Raw genomic sequence first — 12,101 nt, forward strand, 5'->3', positions numbered from 1 at the left:
GATAACAACGGGGACCGTAAGCTTTACGTGCTCTCCGAGGCACGCTGGAGAGACCCACAAGGACAGACATCCAAACTGTAAAGAAATGGCGTATTTTTTAACTGGTCATACTTAAGAAAGTTCTACCAAGTATAAGAAAACTTTAAAAAAATAAAGGTTATCCTTGTCTGGACCAGACCTGGTCCTGATAGAGCTTGCCGGATCTGGCATGCCTCATTCTATCCTGATCCAGTCCAGATACATGATCTGGTTGAGCCTGACCTCTTTTCTAGTCGGGTGGTTGTGTGTATGCGAAGAAAACAATAAATGATTTTGTTTTCTGTGTCTGGTGTTTGGAGCTGGCACCTGCAGTGGTGGTGAATCTGCATGGACGGAATAGATTTTCGATACAAAAAAAAAAAAAATGATAAGCTCTAATTTTTTGTATATTTTTTTGTGAACTCCCCATCAAAAATGTCACGAGCCGTCTCTGTTCATCATTATATATTGGTTCTTCAAAGGAGAAAATTAGGCTTATGTATATTATATGAGTTAAAAATGAATAAGATCTAATGAATTAAACTATTTTTTGAAGTTATACTTTTTTTGGCGCGTTGGGGAAAAATGATAAAAGTAAATTTTTACGATGCGCGCGCACACCGTCACAAAAAACTAACACCTTGAAGTTAGCTAGTAAACGAAGAAGAAGTCAGCAACGTGAAGTTAGCTAGCCAGTGTAGTATAACTTCTTACGTGCGTACACAGACACTTTTTTTTACATAATTCTTATCCAATTCGTCTACAATTCGCCATAACATACTATGTACTGTACAAACGTACCATGTACATATACCGTGTACGAGACAGACAGGATAATAACGCATCATGAAGTCTAAAGATTTCAATCGTATGCCAAGTGAAGACTAGGCTGATTAAGGTACATATTAAATGACTCTACAAATACATCTAAAATAAATAAAAAATCAACAAATTATGATATTAGATTCTGTGTAGCGTTCCCAAAGGAACTTGTTTATTAACCGACTTCCAAAAAAGGAGGAGGTTCTCAATTCGACTGTATTTTTTTATATATGTGACATCAGAACTTTTGACCGGGTGGACTGATTTCGACAAAAAAATTTTTAATCGAAAGGTGGTGTGTGTCATTTAGTCCCATTTAAATTTATTTGAGATCTAACAACTACTTTTCGAGTTATATCTAATAATGCTTTTTACTTGACGCGTTTTTCGTCGACCTACGTTGTATTATACCACATAACCTTTTACTGGATGTACCGATTTTGATAATTCTTTTTTGTTGGAAAGGAGAGATCCCTAGTTTAGTACCATGATAAGGAAACCAGGATTTGATGATGGGATCTCAAAGAAATCGGGAGAAACTCTCGAAAATCTGCATAACTTTTTACTGGATGTACCGATTTTAATAATTTTTAATTTAATCGAAAGCTGATATTTATCATGTGGTCACATTTAAATTTTGTCAAGATCTGATAACTGCTTTTGGAGTAATCTTTGATAATGCGTATTTACTTGACTGTTTTTTCATATACCTACGTTGTATTACTTGTCGATATAATTGAAGTCGGTTTTTTCGTTTGCCTGCAAACATAATTACCTACTTACAAATTTCGTAGTTATTAGTGTATGACTATCATCCCTAGAACGCGTTGGTGCAGTGGTTTGTTCCTTACGCTTCAGCCTGTAATATCTCATTGCTGTGTGTAGGATTCTTTCCCCATCTAGGAGAAGGATCAGCGGGTTCCAATGCGGGTTGGTCGATATATTCCCTAATATAAGTGACGATCGCTATTAGGTGTGTATGATAACAACTGTGACTGACAGCTTAACGTGCTCTCTGAGGCACGATGGGGAGACCTACAAGGTCTAACATCTGGGCCGGAAATAAATATTTGTATAAACATAAATATTTATTTTTTATTTATTTATTTATACTTTATTGTACACCACAACTACATTTTAAACAATAAACACATTTAAAAAACATTTAAAGACTGTTAAGTACAATGGGCGGACTTATGGCTAAATATCTAGTCCGAACGGGAATCGAACCCGCGACCTTCGGTGTTTAGGCGCCGCCGGCACGGCACACGTACCATTAGGTACATTTGAGCGGTCGTCCTCGGCTTGTTCCTTGCACGTGAGATATATTCTATGGGCAATACAAATGTTTGTTCTGGGAGTTTATAATTGTGTTGTTTGTGACCAAATTCCCAACACAAGATTCCAATACTATCGGGATCCGTTAAAAACCGTTTATTTCTAAACTTAATATTTTAACAGAAACGTAAACAATATTGAGGCAGAAGCCAGAGTGACCACAGATAATCAGAAGACAGATTACAAGCTCCACTTCTAACAAATATCCAACAGGGGCTTAGACACTATATCAATTTACGATAGAAACTACAGATATATAGAAGTCAGAATAATCCGCTGACCTACAGACTACAGTAGAGCATCGTGACGGTAACTACAATCCCTTTTCTAAATACAATAACTTTACAATACTTTTACTCAGTAGGACGATTATAATCATATAGCCAGATTATTGTAATTTTTCTTTTCCGTTAAACATAAGACAAATTAGGAAAAAGTTAACTGCACAAAAATTGAGCTTTGAACACAAAATCGATAATATCTGAGAAGACACCACAGCTGAAGAGACCGAGAGGAAGACCGAGGAAAAGATGGAAGGACTGTTTAGAGGAGGATCTGAGGACGATGGGCAAGTTTACGAACTGGAGGAGGGTCGTCAGAGATCGTGAAAAGTGGAAGAAAATCGTGGAAGAGGCCAAGACCCACAAAGGGTCGTAGCGCCACTTGAAGTAAGTATGTAAGAAGACAAAATCGATCGTTTTTATTATCACAATAATTTAACAAAAGAAATAAAATTCAGACGTCTTATAAATTTGTCAATAGAAATAATTATGACACATAAACAGTAGCCATGTTAAATATAAATTAAAAGCCCTCGAAATGACATTTAAACAATATTTACACCTTTAGCTCATTTATAATTACCGCAATCAACTATCTACTGCACTGCACTTAACTAATATCTATATCTATACATATAAATAAAATTGGAGTGTCTGTTTGTAATATTAAAATAACCGCTTTTTAATAAATATATATGGATGTATACACGTACATAATTATACCAAAATAACATTTTGATGATAGATGAGGTCGCGGACACATCTAGTTAAACTATAAAATATATCCAAACGAAATTGAACTCTATTACAGTTTATAATAAGAGTTAATTATGTATACGTGTATATATCATAGTACTCCAGCAAACGTGATATTTCAAGCAAAAATCAGATGAATATGAACTTTATTTTCAATCAGAAATAAGGGTCAATAATATATATACGTATATATAATACAATACGGCTAGTTTTAAATATGCGATAACATCACAATATGATATGGAATACTTTCGAAAGTAATACGTCGTCTGCACTCGGCCGTGTAATACTGTAGAAGTATGTATGTGTGCTGTCCGTACGAGTTGTGGTGCGTGTTGTCGATAAATCATATGAATGTATTTGTGATCGAACCGCGTTAGGGAAGTTACGGGCTTAAGTCGATTGATTTTGGTTTTATTTTTTATTTTGAAGTGAGACTTCTTTAGGCGCATGAGGGTAAATTTTTTACGGACGTTTCAACGCAATAAGAATAATATTAGCGTCACGAAGATGTGCAACGTTTTTGTTGAACAACAGAGCCACCTAGCGTGTACTATTGAAACTACAAAGGTTGTTACATTAATATCGATAGTATTATATTGCACACTAACTAGATGGCACTGGAACGGAAATCTAAAACTTTAGATTTGTATAAATATTAACGAGACTTAAAGATTAGTATTCCAAAGAAGTTTCTCTTCTGACATGTGTACTTTGTACGCACGCACTTTTTCATTATTGTTATTAACGGTATTTTATTTTTGTGGTATAGATTACAATATAATATATTTTTGTCAATGTATGTTTATATGGTCAATATGGTGGAATATAAAGTCATTCATCAATTTATAATTTGCCTTACTATTTTTAATGTCAATATACTTTAATTACGTTTTTACCAATATATTTTACTTATAATTTATTGATTACCTTTAATTTAAAGCGTATAACATTTTATTTAATTAAAATATATAAGTTTATAAATAAACAAATAGCTACTACAGAATATACGAGTAAATTAATATCGTTAGAAATAAATCATCGATACAAAACAATGTAGCTCATCCGTACGCACTGTGTATGTGTGCTTAAACATGTTATGAACTAGTGTGCGTGTCGTGTTGCATTTCTTTCTCGTATTGTAATTTATTGGTCTGTAACGAAGTTAATTATTGCGATTTTTGTATTAAACGTTGGAAATTATTTTTAGCCTCGGCATATGGAGCCTTTTTACTAAGAAATTGTTTCGATGTTTTTTTGAAAATCGAACGCGATCGTAAATTCGTATTGTTTAAAATTTTTATAAAGAATGATTCGAATTTATGAAATTCGAATATGGAATCTCGGATTCGTGTGAGACGCGTTTTTTGTTTATGACAATCGTTTAATTCTGTGTATTTTATTTTTATAATGTTGTATTTTAAAAATGTGACTGTCATTGTTTTATAACGAATTAAATTAAGCTTTAATGTTAAAATTTTGATCAAAATAAGGAAATTAAAAAATGCAATTTTTTTTTCGGTTATGACATTTCCATTAATTTAGACTACTACAAAAGTTAAGTGTTTATCTGTATATTTTTTATGGCGTTGTATTTTAAGAGTGTCGTCATTGGCAATGCACTAAGTGCAGTCCATAAAAAAAACCCTCAGGTGTCAATATGTCATTATGTTATTACAATAGGTATTGTTACAACTTATATTTGTCCGTCAGTGGTCGTTTAAATTTTTTTGATCTATTATTGCTTATTACGGATAGAATTTAGACACAAATTTCATACTGATTGTGTCTAGTTAGATATATATAGTTAGATTATTATATATATTATTTATTTGTATAGATAAACTTAATCTTTTTGCTACTTCATTTTGTGCAGGAAATTTCTCTACCATATGAGACTTCGATGTAGTATTGATGATGATTAGTGAGTATTAGACGTTGTGGTATTTTATGTAATATCTGAGGTTGGTGCTGTGATCCTCACTGACGTAATTCATACCAGAAACTATAATTTGTACAAATATTAATTTTGGACCAGCGATCGCTAGTGTTAAAGCAACTCTCGCACAATTACGTAAAGCCGGTTGTGCTACAAAAATAAATTATATCTTAATTACTAATTAAACACGACAAAATACAATAAAACGCAAACAATTTACTTTTGAATACCCATACACTTTATCGTAAATACTTGAATTAATTAAAACTTAAGCAAATTAACAACAAAGCATTTGTCACAAAGAACAATGAAATAACTTACTACATATTAAGACGTGTTCTTATTACTTGTTGTTATTTAAATTTATGAAGACACGTTATCGCAGTGGTCAAAGTAACTGGCTGAGTCTTTAGTTCCCGTGAGGTCGATTCCTGCATAATGTTCGTATTGGCCATACAGATGTTTGTTATGATCTGGGAGTTTGTGTTTGTGTTGTGAGTACATCTGGACTTGAACATAGAATTTTCGTCATGCTGGGGGTCGTCAAGTTTGACATATCATCTATTAAGGAGTTCATTAAATTTTTTTTAAATGTAGACCCTTAGACAATAATGCGCAATAAGAATACAAAATATTAGAAAAATAAAAAGTTAGAAAAAAAAAGACGAATGAAATCAACAAAGTCATTCATAAGTTATGGTGTGACCAAGAGCAAATAGGAATTGATTTATAGGGGTTACAAAATAGCAGTTCTGCTATAAAGACCAAAACAAGACAAAACATTTAAATCTAGAGTACCTAATCCAAGCGAATAGCTTCCAAGCAATCGAGTCTTCCAGATATACTATAAAAGGCAATAATAAGAAATGCTCAGATCTCATTCTAGATATCCAACATTGTTGTAATTATTGAGGATTCTCGATAATCGATAATTGAATTCTGAACGTATTTTCTTACGAGAACAAAAAATAATACTTTTTAAACACTAACAGCGCTGCTCTTGTAAGTACTTAATGTAAATAGTTGTTGCAAAATTGATTGTTAAGTATATATAAATAGATGTTGTTTTAAACTGAGTATTTTAAATCAAATCGGATAAATTTGCTTGTTGTACAAAAATAACTATTAATAGACGTGTTTGTGATTGTGAAAACCAATTACAGAGATAAACAATAATACTATTAAGAGCTGTTGGAACACGAGAAAAACCATTTTTAGGCACTATTGCTAATCATTATAATCACTTCAGCCTATCGCAGTCCACTGTTGGACATCCTATGTGTGTTGCCCATAGTCACCACACTCGGCAGGCGGGCCGGTGACCGCAGGGCTGGCTTTGTCGCACCGAAGACGCTGCTGTCCGTCTTCGGCCTGTGTATTTCAAAGCCAGCAGTTGGATGGTTATCCCGCCATCGGTCGGCTTTATAAGTTCCAAGGCGGTAGTGGAACTGTGTTACCCTTAATCGCCTCATACGACACCCTCGGGAAGAGGGGGGGTGGCTACATTCTTTATTACCGTAGCCATTTAAGTAAGTAAGTAAAGATTTTGTTGTAGCCATTATAAAGTAAGTAAGTAAAGATTTTGATGATTTGCTTAAAATTGTAAACACCCAAATCTCACAAGATATTTTTAATTTTTAGTTTGCATTTAGACCACTTTAAAGTGCCTGTTTTCCATGATTATTTTTGGCATAACGTAATGCTTGTGAGTTAGTTTTAAAAGTTTCTAAAACGAAACGTTTAAAATTTATAATTCTACATCAATCAAGGAAAACTAGGAGGCTTCATAATTCCAATAAATCAGATAATCAGATAAAACACGTGCGTGAAAAATGTAAATTGTCAGATATAAGCAAATACAGCGTATAGATATAGAACACTAAATGTGACATTGGCACTGGCCCAAATAATCACTTCTTAAATTGAGAAGACTAGCAGCTGATATTGAGAGGCATCAGCTTCAAAACGAGACGAGACTGAGACTCAAATCCTCACGGAGAAAGAACTAGACTACGCCTGCTAGTGCAAAAAAAGCTTAGACGTGTGGTCAGAAATGCACATATGATGTATCCGATGATATATATATATACATCCATAGATGATCACTTTTTATCAGGGGTGCTTTACGCTTTTCTAAGATGACAACCCTAGAACACTGTTACGTAAAACAATAAAAAAAAAAAACTATAACTAAAATTTAAGCATTATTAATTATAAAATGAAACCATATAATTTCTCACGCGAATTTTTCACTCGATACCTGTTCAAAATGTAAAAAGTAGCAGATCGAATTACAAAATACGCGGGGTTAAGCCTAGTTTACAATGATCGACCTCATCAGGAAATGGGGTCACATAGTTCAGATTTATCAGTTTTTTCGTAAAAAATGCATATAAAAAAAATGTGATAGCATTTTAAACGTATTACTTTTAAAGTTCGTCGAGCGTAAGGAGATAACCCTAAAATTGGGGTGAATCGTGGGAAATGGTATCAATGGGGCCTTTGCGACCGCGACCTGAATGGAGACACCAAGGTTAATGTGTATCATTTTTATATTTTATTTTTTAATATTAATAAAAAGCTTCAGTAATAATACATCGAATATAAAGAAGCAAAATTCTATTTTGAAGTTACATTAAACTTAGTCAAAATATATATATATTTATAATATATATAATACTATTAAACGAGCAATTCTTGTATATATGTATATATAATCTGAATCTCGGAAACGGATCCAACGATTTTCATGAAATTTATTATGCAGGGGATTTCGGGGGCGATAAATCAATATAGCTAGGATTCATTTTTAGAAAATGTCGTTTTGTCCCTGTTTTTAGGCAATGAAAAAATGGCTATATATATCGTTAGAATACGAAGGTTAGGACCACGGTTCAAATCCCCATGCAATCATGATTTTTTATTTAAATAACCAGTTTTTTATTATTATGTCGGTAAAATCGGAAAATATTATTCATACTTTATCAATATGTAATTCGTATTTAAAATAATTTCCAAAAAACACGATTTACTAAAAATACCTTGATAAGCTCGGTCACCCAGGTACTATATATATATAGTACCTGGGTATATATATATCATCATCATCACTTCAGCCTATCGCAGTCCACTGCTGAACGTAGGCCTCCCCAAGTTCGCGCCACACATCCCGGTCTTCCGCAATCCACATCCAGCCTACACCGGCAATCTTACGTAGATCGTCGGTCCAACGGGCCGGAGGACGTCCCACCCTGCGTTTGCCAAGACGCGGTCTTCACTCTAGGACCCGTATATATATGTATATATATATATATATATATATATATATATATATATATATATATATATATATATATATATATATATATATATATATATATATATATATATATATATATAAAGTCATTTATCCATTATCCATTTTTCTTATTCATTATTTCATTATATCGCTACTTAGTTCGTAATAATAAAGTAAAAAAATAGATAAAAGAAAATATCGAACAATAATAAAAATAAGTATAAAATTATAAACTTAAAAAATTGTGTCTAATGCAAAGTTACACTTAAAAATATTTCACACAGCTAAATTAAAAATTATTTACAAATCTCAATTATTCTCAAATCATTGTAATATCAATTTTCTTTCATAGTACGTACGTATCGCCAATAATATAACAATATCGACCTTTAACCCTTTACTACCCACCGGTCGTAGTGACCCGCGATCGCACACATATCGCGTTACCTTAATAAATTCGAATTTCTGGAATTTAACCCGTATTATTGCCAAAATTGAACTCAATTGTCGACCTCTTTTTGACAAATACATAAGAAAGTTATTATCCTCATACAATGGTGTATCGCGTGACTTCTGACCCTAGTGATCTTTTTTTTCTTCTCTGACCAGGATACTAGGGGCACCACAATAGCACGCTGGACAATGGCTCGTGATTGAAGAAAAGCAAAAAATGCAACAATGTCTGAAGGTGTTGTAATGGAAAAAAGTGCGCATTTTTTTTTTTTGAGATATATGACGTAATTCATTACTATTTCCTCAATAATTAGTAATTATGTATGTAAATATTCAAATAGTCTAAATACATATAACTACTACTAAATACCATCAACAGTAAAATAAAACAACTTTGAGCCCCTTTTGTAGTCTCCCGCGCCCATGGTTGCTATAAAGTATCCGAAATGTCGGACATTTAAAATACTTAATAAACCGTTATAAAATTCGAAAATTTTGTTTCATTATAATGAGTGAAATTCCCGTAAACATAAGAAAACAACAGTAAAATATCATATACTACGAAAAACGAGTAGATAAAAAAAAATCACATCAGAAATGTTAAAAATTACCGTTATTTACTATTGCCAAATCATCCACAACGGCAAAATGTCTATAAAAATCTCAAATTACTGCAAACAGTTATAAATCAAGCGTACAAAAGTTGAAAAAAAAAGTATCTCACGGCTCCGATCATCTGTTACTTCCTAAAAGGGGTGAATTGTGAAATCCTTAAAGAATCGCAATCCGCGATTCTCGAACGGTGCCCTCGAAACAGTTACGGAATAAAAAACAAGGAATATATCATCATTCGGGAAAAGGGCGCAACTCTTTCCCATGGGTCTTAACCTTGGCGAACTTTTTTATTAAAAATTGAGACACCTTTGGCATCTTTCCAGTTTTTTGTGAGTTTTTTGCAAACGATAGATATAAGAAGGGTCGAGCCCTTTGTCCTTGCCCCGCGCTTTGTGTCCGCGTTAAGTTTTCACAGGTGGGTCATATGGAACCCCGTCGGTATTTGAGGGTTACATCGTGATTTTAATATTTTAATTTAGGTAACTTAATTACTTTCCTCTTAAATTTATTCAGTTTTCGTACAAAAAAAGTATGTTTACAAACAAGAAAAGCTATGAAATTCACGAACCAAATTTAATGAATCTTATAAAATTTAATTGATAAAGCTTTGAAAAGCAAAATTTTCTATACTTTTCTAACATTTTGCTTTTCAATCATTCCATTATAACTAGAACATAAATTCATAAATAATCTATCTGTATAGGGATCAGTAGCCATGAATTTTAAAGTAAATGAAACTTACGTTACGCTACGTTTTAAACTATTAGTCTGTAACAAAAATATTAAAATCTTAATACATTACAAGAAACTCCAAGTATTTCAACACATCAATAATAAATGAATTCAAACGATTCTACGAAAATAACACAATGTCAAGTCATACATTTACTCATACATTACTCATGCATTTTTATTGAGTATAAATTATCAAACGCTCAAACATTTCCAAATACGTCCTCTTATCTAAGAAACCAAACTTAACGATCTTCAAAAATTTCATTTCGGTCAATTAATAAATAATTTTCATAAGTGTCCAGTGCCTGTGCTGCCATTTTTGTTTAACCGTTTAATTAAATCAATAAAAAGCCCTTAACGTCCGAGTTTCGTCTGTTTAGAGCAATCAAATTGTTGGCAATTGGGTATAAAATTAAATACGATGATGTTAAGGCCGCGTTGATACAAGCGGCTTGAACGCAGCTGTCGAAATATATAAACTCCACAAGCTGTTGGTGAGCATGTGCGGTGCGGTGCGGTGCGGTGGGGTCGTAGTCGTTGTCGTAGTCGTAGTCGTAGGCGTAGTCGTAGTCGTAGTCGTAGTCGTAGCCGTAGTCGTAGCCGTAGTCATAGTCGTAGTCGTAGTCGTAGTCATAGGCGTAGCCGTAGTCGTAGTCGTAGTCGTAGCCGTAGCCGTAGTCATAGTCGTAGTCGTAGTCGTAGTCGTATTCGTAGTCGATTTGAAAAATCATTTTGTCAGGCTCATTTATGTGCGCTCGACGAGTACAGCTGTTCATAAAATTTTTGGAGTTCGCGGATCTGAGGGCGAGCAAACCATTCTACCATCTTAACAAAATTTAATAAATTTTAATGTTATTTAATATATATTATTATTTTATATTTTTCTATTTCTAATTTATTTATACTTCTAATCTAGATGTCCAAAATTATTTAAAATTGTATTGGGTAAATATACCAATTTCTATTTATAAGTGGTAATTATTAACAGAAGATATGATATTATTATTTTCTTCGACGGTTTCGCGGGTTCCATTTCCGCTCGGGATGGATATTTGTATTTTTATCTTTTCGGTTTGATTTTCATATCCCGGTTGTTATCATAAATACATGATAGCGATCGTTACTAATCGTAGACGCCAACCCGCAACCCGCAACCCGCAGTGGAGCATCGTGGTGGATTAAGCTCCAACGACTGGCCCGTTGGCGCAGTTTGTAGTGACCCTGATTTCTGCTCCGAGGGTTGTGGGTTCGATTCCCACCCCGTCTGGGTGTAATATAAATATTTATTTTTATATTTATATATGTATTATTTATAAGTATGTTTATCGAAAAAACAAAATTGTAGCTATATACCAGTTGGCTGTTACCTATAACACAAGCATTAAGTTTGCTTACTTTAGGAACAGACGACCGTGTGTGTATTGTGTAGATATTTAAAAAAAAATCCTTCTCATAAATAGAAAGAGACTTATGCTCAGCAGTGGGATATTACAGGCTGAATGCATGCATGATATTATTATTTGCTCCAAGCTAATTTATTATAAGTACCTATGTTACTAACAATGGTATCGCTCGCTTCAGCCTGTCCCACTGAGTCTATGACATAGTAGATATATATAAAAACACTTTTGAACTAATACTTTTAAAGTAATTTATATCGAAAAAAAAAAAATACTATGGTTTGAGATTTTTTTCTTGAATATTAAAAAAGAAAATCACACGATCACTAGACGAGTTCAATAAGTATTAGGCATTTTTACACAGCAGGAATTTCAGCAGACCTTGCCTTTTGCAGGACAAATGAAAAAATAATGCATAAAAATCGTCGGTCGTTCGTATGTTCACC

This window comes from Melitaea cinxia, chromosome 26, assembly GCF_905220565.1.
Source record: "Melitaea cinxia chromosome 26, ilMelCinx1.1, whole genome shotgun sequence".
Lineage (NCBI taxonomy): Eukaryota > Metazoa > Arthropoda > Insecta > Lepidoptera > Nymphalidae > Melitaea > Melitaea cinxia.